The 14,348-nt window shown below is 47.7% G+C and overlaps 1 protein-coding gene across 1 annotated transcript in view; it reads right to left on the reverse strand.

The window, feature by feature from the left end:
- Positions 1-14,348, reverse strand: part of LOC137306376 (cdc42 effector protein 2-like) — a 35,413-nt gene that overhangs the window by 12,194 nt on the left and 8,871 nt on the right. The gene's annotated exons all lie outside the window — the stretch shown is intronic.

Genomic DNA, 14,348 nt, shown 5'->3' on the forward strand with positions numbered 1-14,348 from the left:
GAACACAGACACACATGACTCAACTGGGCGGTCTGCCAAATCATAAACTCCCAACGTCCTGGAAACAGCACTGACTAGCTCCCACCGCAGTTAACTAGTGATACTGCCAGTGGCGCATGATTTGCAAGTCCTAAAACTGAGAGCAAGCAGTGGGTATGAGCAGTTTCCTGCACCTACTCCCGCAGGTTGGGTGGTGCAATCACTGAGTACATCGGCTCTTCACCACTGGGGCCAGGACTGCAATCCAGCCCAGACTGATGGGACAAAGCTCGCTCCTGAGTGAAACAAGTTTAAGGCAACTTAAAATCAATGCTTGTCCTTGAAGGGGCAATGAAGTCAAGTTTAACCCATGCTGTACCTGCCCTGGGAGTGTTTGATGGGCAGGTACAGCATGGGCTAGATATATCATAGAATCATAGAAGTTTACAACATGGAAACAGGCCCTTCGGCCCAACATGTCCATGTCGCCCAGTTTATACCACTATGCTAGTCCCAATTGCCTGCACTTGGCCCATATCCCTCTATACCCATCTTACCCATGTAACTGTCCAAATGCTTTTTAAAAGACAAAATTGTACCCGCCTCTACTACTGCCTCTGGCAGCTCGTTCCAGACACTCACCACCCTTTGAGTGAAAAAATTGCCCCTCTGGACCCTTTTGTATCTCTCCCCTCTCACCTTAAATCTATGTCCCCTCGTTATAGACTCCCCTACCTTTGGGAAAAGATTTTGACTATCTACCTTATCTATGCCCCTCATTATTTTATAGACTTCTATAAGATCACCCCTAAACCTCCCACTCTCCAGGGAAAAAAGTCCCAGTCTATCTAACCTCTCCCTATAAGTCAAACCATCAAGTCCCGGTAGCATCCTAGTAAATCTTTTCTGCACTCTTTCTAGTTTAATAATATCCTTTCTATAATAGGGTGACCAGAACTGTACACAGTATTCCAAGTGTGGCCTTACTAATGTCCTGTACAACTTCAACAAGACATCCCAACTCCTGTATTCAATGTTCTGACCAATGAAACCAAGCATGCCGAATGCCTTCTTGACCACCCTATCCACCTGTGACTCCACTTTCAAGGAGCTATGAACCTGTACTCCTAGATCTCTTTGTTCTATAACTCTCCCCAATGCCCTACCATTAACGGAGTAGGTCCTGGCCCGATTCGATCTACCAAAATGCATCACCTCACATTTATCTAAATTAAACTCCATCTGCCATTCATCGGCCCACTGGCCCAATTTATTAAGATCCCGTTGCAATCCTAGATAACCTTCTTCACTGTCCACAATGCCACCAATCTTGGTGTCATCTGCAAACTTACTAACCATGCCTCCTAAATTCTCATCCAAATCATTAATATAAATAACAAATAACAGCGGACCCAGCACCGATCCCTGAGGCACACCGCTGGACACAGGCCTCCAGTTTGAAAAACAACCCTCTACAACCACCCTCTGTCTTCTGTCGTCAAGCCAATTTTGTATCCAATTGGCTACCTCATCTTGGATCCCATGAGATTTAACCTTATGTAACAACCTATCATGCGGTACCTTGTCAAAGGCTTTGCTGAAGTCCATGTAGACCACGTCTACTGCACAGCCCTCATCTATCTTCTTGGTTACCCCTTCAAAAAACTCAATCAAATTCGTGAGACATGATTTTCCTCTCACAAAACCATGCTGACTGTTCCTAATCAGTCCCTGCCTCTCCAAATGCCTGTAGATCCTGTCCCTCAGAATACCCTCTAACAACTTACCCATTACAGATGTCAGGCTCACCGGTCTGTAGTTCCCAGGCTTTTCCCTGCCGCCCTTCTTAAACAAAGGCACAACATTTGCTACCCTCCAATCTTCAGGCACCTCACCTGTAGCTGTCGGTGATTCAAATATCTCTGCTAGGGGACCCGCAATTTCCTCCCTAACCTCCCATAACGTCCTGGGATACATTTCATCAGGTCCCGGAGATTTATCTACCTTGATACGCGTTAAGACTTCCAGCACCTCCCTCTCTGTAATATGTACACTCCTCAAGACATCACTATTTATTTCCCCAAGTTCCCTAACATCCATGCCTTTCTCAACCGTAAATACCGATGTGAAATATTCATTCAGGATCTCACCCATCTCTTGTGGTTCCGCACATAGATGACCTTGTTGATCCTTAAGAGACCCTACTCTCTCCCTAGTTACTCTTTTGCCCTTCATGTATTTGTAGAAGCTCTTTGGATTCTCCTTTGCCTTAACTGCCAAAGCAATCTCATGTCCCCTTTTTGCCCTCCTGATTTCTCTCTTAACTCTACTCCGGCAATCTCTATACTCTTCAAGGGATCCACTTGATCTCAGCTGCCTATGCATGTCATATGCCTCCTTCTTCTTTTTGACTAGGGCCTCAATCTCCCGAGTCATCCAAGGTTCCCTACTTCTACCAGCCTTGCCCTTCACTTTATAAGGAATGTGCTTACCCTGAACCCTGGTTAACACACTTTTGAAAGCCTCCCACTTACCAGACGTCCCTTTGCCTGCCAACAGACTCTCCCAATCAACTTCTGAAAGTTCCTGTCTAATACCATCAAAATTGGCCTTTCCCCAATTTAGAATTTTAACTTTTGGGCCAGATATAGAGTAAAGCTCCCTCTACACTGTCCCATCAAACACTCCCAGGGCAGGTACAGCACAGGTTAGATACAGATTAAAGCTCCCTCTACACTGTCCCATCAAACACTCCCAGGGCAGGTACAGCACGGGTTAGATACAGAGTAAAGCTCCCTCTACACTGTCCCATCAAACACTCCCAGGGCAGGTACAGCACGGGTTAGTTACAGAGTAAAGCTCCCTCTACACTGTCCCATCAAACACTCCCAGGGCAGGTACAGCACGGGTTAGATACAGAGTAAAGCTCCCTCTACACTGTTCCATCAAACACTCCCAGGGCAGGTACAGCACGGGTTAGATACAGAGTAAAGCTCCCTCTACACTGTCCCATCAAACACTCCCAGGGCAGGTACAGCACGGGTTAGATACAGAGTAAAGCTCCCTCTACACTGTCCCATCAAACACTCCCAGGGCAGGTACAGCACGGGTTAGATACAGAGTAAAGCTCCCTCTACACTGTCCCATCAAACACTCCCAGGGCAGGTACAGCACGGGTTAGTTACAGAGTAAAGCTCCCTCTACACTGTCCCATCAAACACTCCCAGGGCAGGTACAGCACGGGTTAGATACAGAGTAAAGCTCCCTCTACACTGTCCCATCAAACACTCCCGGAGCAGGTTCAGGGTTAGATACAGAGTAAAGCTCCCTCTACACTGTCCCATCAAACACTCCCAGGGCAGGTACAGGGTTAGATACAGAGTAAAGCTCCCTCTACACTGTCCCATCAAACACTCCCAGGGCAGGTACAGCACGGGTTAGATACAGAGTAAAGCTCCCTCTACACTGTCCCATCAAACACTCCCAGGGCAGGTACAGGGTTAGATACAGAGTAAAGCTCCCTCTACACTGTCCCATCAAACTGGTGCCCCTCTTTGATATGGCCGTTCCTCCTGGTGAGTGCTGGGAGTCTATTCAACTGTGGTGTGTTCACCCACCACTCAACTGTAGGGTGCACTATCCTGCAAGGGGCACACGATGGAATCAGCAACTTATTATTTTGGGAAAAAAAGACTTGCATTTAGGTAGTACCTTTCACGACCTCAGCTCGTCCCAATTTGTGCACAGTCAGCTCCCACGAACAGCAATGAGATAATGATCAGATAATCTGTTTTTAGTGTTTTTGGTTGAGGGATAAATATTGGCTCTGCGCCACCGGGGAGAACTCCCCCCTGCTCTTCTTCAAAATAGTTCCATGGGATCTTCTACATCCACCTGAGGGGGCAGATGGGGCCTCGGTTTAACGTCTCATCTGAAAGACGGCACCTCCGACAGTGCAGCACTCCCTCAGTACTGCACTGGGAGTGTCGGCTTGGATTATGGGGCTCAAGTCTCTATAGTGGGGTTCGAACCCACGACTTTCTGACTTAGAGACAAGAGAGATCCCCACTAAGCTACGGCTGACACCCTTCCAAGCTCAAGGTTGCAAAGGCCAGTTGTAAAGCCCCCCGACCTGCTGCATCAGCTATCTCAGCAGAGCAGGGATCAAATCCTGGCATCTCCTGTGTCTATAAGTCTCTGTGATTCAGCCTCCGCTGAAGCCCAAGTATAAACGTTTGCTCAGTGATTCCAGATAAAGTGACATTCTTTCTCAGAAACAAAATACGACGTCATAAAGTGATAATATTCATTCCACATGCAGGATGTCCAGACACAGACACTCAAATCCTGCACATTAAATGTTGGCCACAGGACTCTGGTTCTGGGCTGTTCTTCTCCTGCAACGATCCCAATTGTAAAATATATTCATTTTTAAATTAATGAAGGAGTAATTAAAGAAGGCTCTTTGAGAGAGCTATCCAATTAGTCCCAATCCCCTGCTCTTTCCCCATGGCCCTGCAAATTTTTCCTTTTCAAGTATTTCTCCAATTCCCTTTCGAAAGTTATTATTGAATCTGCTTCCACCGCCCTTTCAGGCAGTGAATTCCAGATCATCACAACTCGCTGTGTAAAAAAACATTCTCCTCATCTCCCCCTCTGGTGCTTACACCTCTATAGAATAGAGCGCAATTGTGAACCGTGACTAACACACCGCTTGCGGTGGTAACCTCACTCTGGAGCATAGTCGTGATGTTCAGCTGCTAACCTGGCCTGTCCCTTTAAGGCCACTGCTCCTAAACAGGCAAAGCCAGGTAACACTAGCTACCTACAAACTGCTGTTGTAACTGGTTAGAAATGTTTTTTTTTGTAAAATATTAATTCGCGGGATGTGGGCGTCGCACGCAAGGGTGGCATTTATTGCCCATCCCCGGCTGCCCTGAGGCCAGGCCTCCTCAGAAGGTTAGAAAGTGTAAAGGAGTTGAGGCGAGTCTGGTAATGGTCATGTGATGGCACCAAGCTTGGGTTTCGTGAACATAAAGCTTGGAAGGAGGAAGTGTCATTCAAAGAAAGTACTTGCATTTATTTAGCACCTTTCATGACCTCAGAACGTCCCAAAGCACCTTACAGCCGATTAAGTACTTTTTTTTTTGAAGTGTAGTCACTGTTGTAATGTAGGGAAACGCGGCAGCCAATTTGTGCACAGCAAGATCCCACAAACAGCAATCCGATAATGATCAGATCATCTGTTTTAGTGATGTTGATTGGCCCCAGGACACGGGGAGAACTCCCCCTGCTCTTCTTCCAATAGTGGTCGTGGGATTTTTTTTTTATTATTCATTCATGGGATGTGGGCGTCGCTGGCGAGGCCGGCATTTATTGCCCATCCCTAATTGCCCCTTGAGAAGGTGGTGGTGAGCTGCCTTCTTGAACCGCTGCAGTCCGTGTGGTGAAGGTTCTCCCACAGTGCTGTTAGGAAGGGAGTTCCAGGATTTTGACCCAGCGACGATGAAGGAACGGCCGATATATTTCCAAGTCGGGATGGGGTGTGACTTGGAGGGGAACGTGCAGGTGGTGTTGTTCCTGCTGCTCTTGTCCTTCTAGGTGGTAGAGGTCGCGGGTTTGGGAGGTGCTGTCGAAGAAGCCTTGGCGAGTTGCTGCAATGTATCCTGTGGATGGTACACACTGCAGCCACTGCGCGCCGGTGGTGAAGGGAGTGAATGTTTAGGATGGTGGATGGGGTGCCAGTCAAGCGGGCTGCTTAGTCCTGGATGATGTCGAGCTTCTTGAGTGTTGTTGGAGCTGCACTCATCCAAGCAAGTGGAGAGTATTCCATCACACTCCTGACTTGTGCCTTGTAGATGGTGGAAAGGCTTTTACATCCACCTGAGAGGGGCAGACGGGGCCTCGGTTTAACGTCTCACCTGAAAGATGACACCTCCGACAGCGCAGCGCTCCCTCAGTACAACAGTGACTACACTTCAAAAAGTGCTTCATTGGCTGTAAGGCGCTTTGGGACGACCTGAGGTTGTGAAAAGGCGCTGTATAAATGGGAGCTCTTTCTTTTAAAAGAAACACTTGTTTGAGAGAAAATAAATACTCTGCTCCAACTCCTCCTGAATACTCCTGGCCAGGTTTTATAAAGTCCCATCCTGGTAAACAGGGCTCTCTGGAATAGGCAGAGCGGAGGCAGCTGGGCTGAATCTGATAAAAGTACACATCACTGACAAGGTGGAAGGGTGGAGGAGGATAAGAGGGTGTCACAACCGGCCTCTGCTTTGAATGGAGGCGGCAAGTTATAGAGAATACGACTCAATACAAGGATTTTAACCCTGTGCTCAACAGAAGTAACGACACGGACTCTTCAACTGAGAGCACAAATTGTTGCTGCTTCAAAAAAAAACTGATTCGTCTGCCTCACGCTGAATCTCCCCTCCTGTCCTTGCACGACACGTCCCGGCCCAGGAGATCCCAGTGTGGTGCATTTACCATGTCTCTGCCACGATCTTTCTCCCCCCTCCTCTCCTGAAGGGGCTGACTCTCGCTGGGGTTAAGTTCCACAAACGCTGGTTGCCCTCCATGCGTCCCTCAATCAACACCTAAAACAGATGATCTGGTCACTGATCTCGTTGCTGTTTGTGGGATCTTGCTGTGCGCAAATTGGCTGCTGTGTTTCCCTACGTTGCAACAATGACTACACTTCAAAAAGTACTTCATTCGCTTTGGGATGTCCTGAGGTGGTGAAAGGCACTATATAAATGCAAAGTTCTTTCTTCCCATGAGCCTTGGGCTCCCAGGCCTGAGTGCTTTGGAGTGACCCCCATACCGAGAGTGCCTGATGAGGGCCAGATCGACTACGGTGCCCTCCATGGTTGAATAGCTTTCGGAAACTCATTCGCACCAGGCTCACGCATGGAGAATGGCCATCCTGGAGACCATGAAACCCAAGCCCAGTCAGTTAATTTAGGCTTTCAGAGGGGGAGACAAAGAGCATGTTGACATTTCACATCTGAAATTCTCGATGTTATCCAGCCTCTTTCCCACAGCTGTTTTGTCTTCCAGTTGTGCTTGTTGTTTTGCTGAGGTGCAGGTTTAGGCCGCTGGAATGTGTTGGGGCAAGTCAGCGGCAGACGGTGAGAACATTCTTAACCGCAGAATCACACCAGCATTCTAGACACCCAAGTATTGGCTGCTACTGAGCAACGCAAGACACCCAGTATCGGGCACCACCAACGCAGCAATGAGTAAGAGAGCAGGTAAACACGGGAGTTGTCTCTTAGGTGGCGCCAAGCTTTAGAAAGCAGTCGGTTTTAGGGAGGATTGTGGAGGGGGGTGCAGAGGAGTTGCAGCATGTTGAGGTGATGGGAAAGGATGAGTTGCAGCAGCAGACGGCAGCAATGAGTCTGGACTTCAACACGGGACGCAGGGAGGAGGAACAGTGTGTACATAGGAACAGAAGGAGGCCATTCAGCCCCCCGCCGAGCCTGTTCTGTCATTCAATTAGATCACAGCTGATCTGTATCTTGACTCCATCTACCCGCCTTGGTTCCGTAAGGCTTAATACCCCTTACCCAACAAAAATGTGATCCCTACTGGAGGGTGCTGGGTTGTGGGAGTATCTTTGTGGCAAGGGGAGAAAAATTGGAAAGGGCACAAGAGGGTCTCACTCTAAAAGAGATGCGGTTTCAAGAATGGTCCGTTATTTCACCAGTGATTTGGTACAGCCGAGAAAACAAGAACCACTGTTGCACACTGTGGTGTCGCAACTATTAACGGAGGGAAATGACCAAAGGGGCAGCAAAAGTACTGATCGCACATTCTTGTGGAATAACATGAAAATGAACCGTGTATATTTAAGCAGCCCAAGGCCAGACTTGATTCCTCATGTGTCGGCTGCGCGTTTGGGTGGGGGGAAATGGTCGCAGCTGTCAGAACTTTCTTATGGGAAAAGTCAAACAACAAGATGTTTCTCAAGTGGACTGAAGAGTGCAACAGGATGTGAGGGTATATAAACGTAACCCCCTGCCCCCAAACACCCAAGGAGGTCTGAAGCAAGCAGGATATGCTGAGAGCTGAGAGCTACCTGGAGATCTGATCCAAGAATGGGTTTAGAACAGTGGGCAGCTGGTACCATCGGTGCCAGTGAACCCCAAAAGTAACAATGAACTAATCCAGTCTTTATATTACAGCAAGGCTCTCACCAATCCTGCAGCCACCGCAAGATATCATTAGAGAACTCAAGGAGAAAAAGGCCCCTCCAGTCAGATAAAATCACATAAAAGCAGTGGCGACAAGAGCAGGTCAGAGGCTGGGTATTCTGTGACGAGTATCTCACCTCCTGACTCCCCAAAGTCTTTCCACCATCTACAAGGCACAAGTCAGGAGTGTGATGGAATACTCTCCACTTGCCTGGATGAGTGCAGCTCCAACAACACTCAAGAAGCTCGACACCATCCAGGACAAAGCAGCCCGCTTGATTGGCACCCCATCCACCACCCTAAACATTCACTCCCTTCACCACCGGCGCACAGTGGCTGCAGTATGTACCATCCACAGGATGCACTGCAGCAACTCGCCAAGGCTTCTTCAACAGCACCTCCCAAACCAGTGACCTCCACCAGCTAGAAGGACAAGGGCAGCAGGTACATGGGAACAACACCACCTCTGAGTCGCACATACACCGTCCCGACTTGGACATATATCGGCCGTTCCTTTATTGTCGCTGGGAACTCTCGACCGAACGGCACTGTGGGAGAACCTTCACCACACGGATTGCAGTGGTACAAGAAGAAGGCCCATCACCACCTTCTCAAAGGCAACTAGGGAATGGGCAATAAATGCCGGCCTTGCCAGCGACGTACACATCCTGAGAATTAATTAAAAAATAAAACCCTCCAATATCCTATCTCTCCCATCAAGCTCACCCCTCTAAAATCCGAACACTCCCCCAATGAAACCCACCTCTCTAGTATCTTAAATCTCCCATTGAAACCCACCCCTACAGTATGCTAACTGTCCAAATGAAACCCACCTCTCTAGTATCCTAACTCTCCTATTGAAACCCACCCCTCTAATATCCTAACTCTCCCATTGAAACCCACCCCTCTAATATCCTAACTCTCCTATTGAAACCCACCCCTCTAATATCCTAACTCTCCGATTGAAACCCACCCCTCTAATATCAAAACTCCCCCATTGAAACCCACCCCTCTAATATCCTAACTCTCCCATTGAAACCCACCCCTCTAATATCCTCACTCTCCCATTGAAACCCACCCCTCCAGTATCCTCACTCTCCCATTGAAACCCACCCCACTAATATCTTAACTCTCCCATTGAAACCCACCCCTCTAATATCCTAACTCTCCTATTGAAACCCACCCCTCTAATATCCTAACTCTCCCATTGAAACCCACCCCTCTAATATCCTAACTCTCCCATTGAAACCCACCCCTCTAATATCCTAACTCTCCCATTGAAACCCACCTCTCTAATATCCAAACTCTCCAATTGAAACCCACCCCTCTAGTATCCTAACTCTCCCATTGAAACCCACCCCTCTAGTATCCTCACTCTCCCATTGAAACCCACTCCTCTAATATCCTAACTCTCCCATTGAAACCCACCCCTCTAATATCCTAACTCTCCCATTGAAACCCACCCCTCTAGTATCCTAACTCTCCCATTGAAACCCACCCTTCCAATATCCTAACTCTCCCATTGAAACCCACCCCTCTAGTATCCTAACTCTCCCATTGAAACCCCTCTCTAATATCCTAACTCTCCCATTGAAACCCACCCCTCTAGTATCCTAACTCTCCCATTGAAACCCCTCTCTAATATCCTAACTCTCCCATTGAAACCCACCCCTCTAGTATCCTAACTCTCCCATTGAAACCCACCCCTCTAGTGTCCTAACTCTCCCATTGAAACCCACCCCTCTAATATCCTAACTCTCCCATCCAAACGCACCCCTCTAGTATCCTAACTCTCCCATTGAAACCCACCCCTCTAATATCCTAACTCTCCCATTGAAACCCACCCCTCTAACATCCTAACTCTCCCATTGAAACCCACCCCTCTAGTATCCTAACTCTCCCATTGAAACCCACCCCTCTAATATCCTAACTCTCCCATTGAAACCCACCCCTCTAGTATCCTAACTCTCCTATTGAAACCCACCCCTCTAGTATCCTAACTCTCCCATTGAAACCCACCCCTCTAGTATCCTAACTCTCCCATTGAAACCCACCCCTCTAGTATCCTAACTCTCCTATTGAAACCCACCCCTCTAGTATCCTAACTCTCCCATTGAAACCCACCCCTCTAGTATCCTAACTCTCCTATTGAAACCCACCCCTCTAGTATCCTAACTCTCCTATTGAAACCCACCCCTCTAGTATCCTAACTCTCCCATTGAAACCCACCCCTCTAGTATCCTAACTCTCCTATTGAAACCCACCCCTCTAGTATCCTAACTCTCCCATTGAAACCCACCCCTCTAGTATCCTAACTCTCCTATTGAAACCCACCCCTCTAATATCCGAACTCTCCCATTGAAACCCACTCCTCTAGTATCCTAACTCTCCCATTGAAACCCACCCCTCTAGTATCCTAACTCTCCCATTGAAACCCACCTCTCTAATATCCTAACTCTCCCATTGAAACCCACCCCTCTAATATCCTAACTCTCCCATTGAAACCCACCCCTCTAATATCCTAACTCTCCTATTGAAACCCACCCCTCTAATATCCTAACTCTCCCATTGAAACCCACCCCTCTAATATCCTAACTCTCCCATTGAAACCCACCCCTCTAATATCCTAACTCTCCCATTGAAACCCACCTCTCTAATATCCAAACTCTCCAATTGAAACCCACCCCTCTAGTATCCTAACTCTCCCATTGAAACCCACCCCTCTAGTATCCTAACTCTCCCATTGAAACCCACCCCTCTAATATCCTAACTCTCCCATTGAAACCCACCTCTCTAGTATCCTCACTCTCCCATTGAAACCCACTCCTCTAATATCCTAACTCTCCCATTGAAACCCACCCCTCTAATATCCTAACTCTCCCATTGAAACCCACCCCTCTAGTATCCTAACTCTCCCATTGAAACCCACCCCTCTAATATCCTAACTCTCCCATTGAAACCCACCTCTCTAGTATCCTCACTCTCCCATTGAAACCCACTCCTCTAATATCCTAACTCTCCCATTGAAACCCACCCCTCTAATATCCTAACTCTCCCATTGAAACCCACCCCTCTAGTATCCTAACTCTCCCATTGAAACCCACCCTTCTAATATCCTAACTCTCCCATTGAAACCCACCCCTCTAGTATCCTAACTCTCCCATTGAAACCCCTCTCTAATATCCTAACTCTCCCATTGAAACCCACCCCTCTAGTATCCTAACTCTCCCATTGAAACCCCTCTCTAATATCCTAACTCTCCCATTGAAACCCACCCCTCTAGTATCCTAACTCTCCCATTGAAACCCACCCCTCTAGTATCCTAACTCTCCCATTGAAACCCACCCCTCTCGTATCCTAACTCTCCCATTGAAACCCCTCTCTAATATCCTAACTCTCCCATTGAAACCCACCCCTCTAGTATCCTAACTCTCCCATTGAAACCCACCCCTCTAATATCCTAACTCTCCCATCCAAACGCACCCCTCTAGTATCCTAACTCTCCCATTGAAACCCACCCCTCTAATATCCTAACTCTCCCATTGAAACCCACCCCTCTAACATCCTAACTCTCCCATTGAAACCCACCCCTCTAGTATCCTAACTCTCCCATTGAAACCCACCCCTCTAATATCCTCACTCTCCCATTGAAACCCACCCCTCTAGTATCCTAACTCTCCTATTGAAACCCACCCCTCTAGTATCCTAACTCTCCCATTGAAACCCACTCCTCTAGTATCCTAACTCTCCCATTGAAACCCACCCCTCTAGTATCCTAACTCTCCCATTGAAACCCACCCCTCTAGTATCCTAACTCTCCTATTGAAACCCACCCCTCTAGTATCCTAACTCTCCCATTGAAACCCACTCCTCTAGTATCCTAACTCTCCCATTGAAACCCACCCCTCTAGTATCCTAACTCTCCCATTGAAACCCACCCCTCTAGTATCCTAACTCTCCCATTGAAACCCACCCCTCTAGTATCCTAACTCTCCCATTGAAACCCACCCCTCTAATATCCTAACTCTCCCATTGAAACCCACCCCTCTAGTATCCTAACTCTCCCATTGAAACCCACCCCTCTAGTATCCTAACTCTCCTATTGAAACCCACCCCTCTAGTATCCTAACTCTCCCATTGAAACCCACCCCTCTAGTATCCTAACTCTCCTATTGAAACCCACCCCTCTAATATCCGAACTCTCCCATTGAAACCCACTCCTCTAGTATCCTAACTCTCCCATTGAAACCCACCCCTCTAGTATCCTAACTCTCCCATTGAAACCCACCTCTCTAATATCCTAACTCTCCCATTGAAACCCACCCCTCTAATATCCTAACTCTCCCATTGAAACCCACCCCTCTGGTATCCTAACTCTCCCATTGAAACCCACCTCTCTAGTATCCTCACTCTCCCATTGAAACCCACTCCTCTAATATCCTAACTCTCCCATTGAAACCCACCCCTCTAATATCCTAACTCTCCCATTGAAACCCACTCCTCTAATATCCTAACTCTCCCATTGAAACCCACCCCTCTAATATCCTAACTCTCCCATTGAAACCCACCCCTCTAGTATCCTAACTCTCCCATTGAAACCCACCTCTCTAGTATCCTAACTCTCCTATTGAAACCCACCCCTCTAATATCCTAACTCTCACATTGAAACCCACCTCTCCAGTATCCTAACTCTCCCATTGAAACCCACCCCTCTAATATCCTAACTCTCCCATTGAAACCGACCCCTCTAATATCCTAACTCTCCCATTGAAACCCACCCCTCTAGTATCCTAACTCTCCCATTGAAACCCACCCCTCTAGTATCCTAACTCTCCCATTGAAACCCACTCCTCTGGTATCCTAACTCTCCCATTGAAACCCACCCCTCTAGTATCCTAACTCTCCCATTGAAACCCACCCCTCTAATATCCTAACTCTCCCATTGAAACCCACCTCTCTAGTATCCTCACTCTCCCATTGAAACCCACTCCTCTAATATCCTAACTCTCCCATTGAAACCCACCCCTCTAATATCCTAACTCTCCCATTGAAACCCACCCCTCTAGTATCCTAACTCTCCCATTGAAACCCACCCTTCTAATATCCTAACTCTCCCATTGAAACCCACCCCTCTAGTATCCTAACTCTCCCATTGAAACCCACCTCTCTAGTATCCTAACTCTCCCATTGAAACCCACCCCTCTAATATCCGAACTCTCCCATTGAAACCCACCCCTCTAATATCCTAACTCTCCCATTGAAACCCACCCCTCTAATATCCTAACTCTCCCATTGAAACCCACTCCTCTAGTATCCTAACTCTCCCATTGAAACCCACCCCTCTAATATCCTAACTCTCCCATTGAAACCCACCCCTCTAATATCCTAACTCTCCCATTGAAACCCACCCCTCTAGTATCCTAACTCTCCCATTGAAACCCACCCCTCTAGTATCCTAACTCTCCCATTGAAACCCACCCCTCTAGTATCCTCACTCTCTCATTGAAACCCACCCCTCTAGTATCCTAACTCTCCCATTGAAACCCACCCCTCTAGTATCCTAACTCTCCCATTGAAACCCACCCCTCTAGTATCCTAACTCTCCCATTGAAACCCACCCCTCTAGTATCCTAACTCTCCCATTGAAACCCACCTCTCTAGTATCCTAACTCTCCCATTGAAACCCACTCCTCTAATATCCTAACTCTCCCATTGAAACCCACCTCTCTAATATCCTAACTCTCCCATTGAAACCCACCCCTCTCGTATCCTAACTCTCCCATTGAAACCCACCTCTCTAGTATCCTAACTCTCCCATTGAAACCCACCCCTCTAGTATCCTAACTCTCCCATTGAAACCCACCTCTCTAATATCCTCACTCTCCCATTGAAACCCACTCCTCTAATATCCTAACTCTCCCATTGAAACCCACCCCTCTAGTATCCTAACTCTCCCATTGAAACCCACCTCTCTAGTATCCTCACTCTCCCATTGAAACCCACTCCTCTAATATCCTAACTCTCCCATTGAAACCCACCCTCTAGTATCCAAACTCTCCCATTGAAACCCACCCTTCTAATATCCTAACTCTCCCATTGAAACCCACCCCTCTAGTATCCTAACTCTCCCATTGAAACCCACTCCTCTAGTATCCTAACTCTCCCATTGAAACC

Source organism: Heptranchias perlo, chromosome 43, assembly GCF_035084215.1.
Source record: "Heptranchias perlo isolate sHepPer1 chromosome 43, sHepPer1.hap1, whole genome shotgun sequence".
In the NCBI taxonomy this organism is placed as follows: domain Eukaryota; kingdom Metazoa; phylum Chordata; class Chondrichthyes; order Hexanchiformes; family Hexanchidae; genus Heptranchias; species Heptranchias perlo.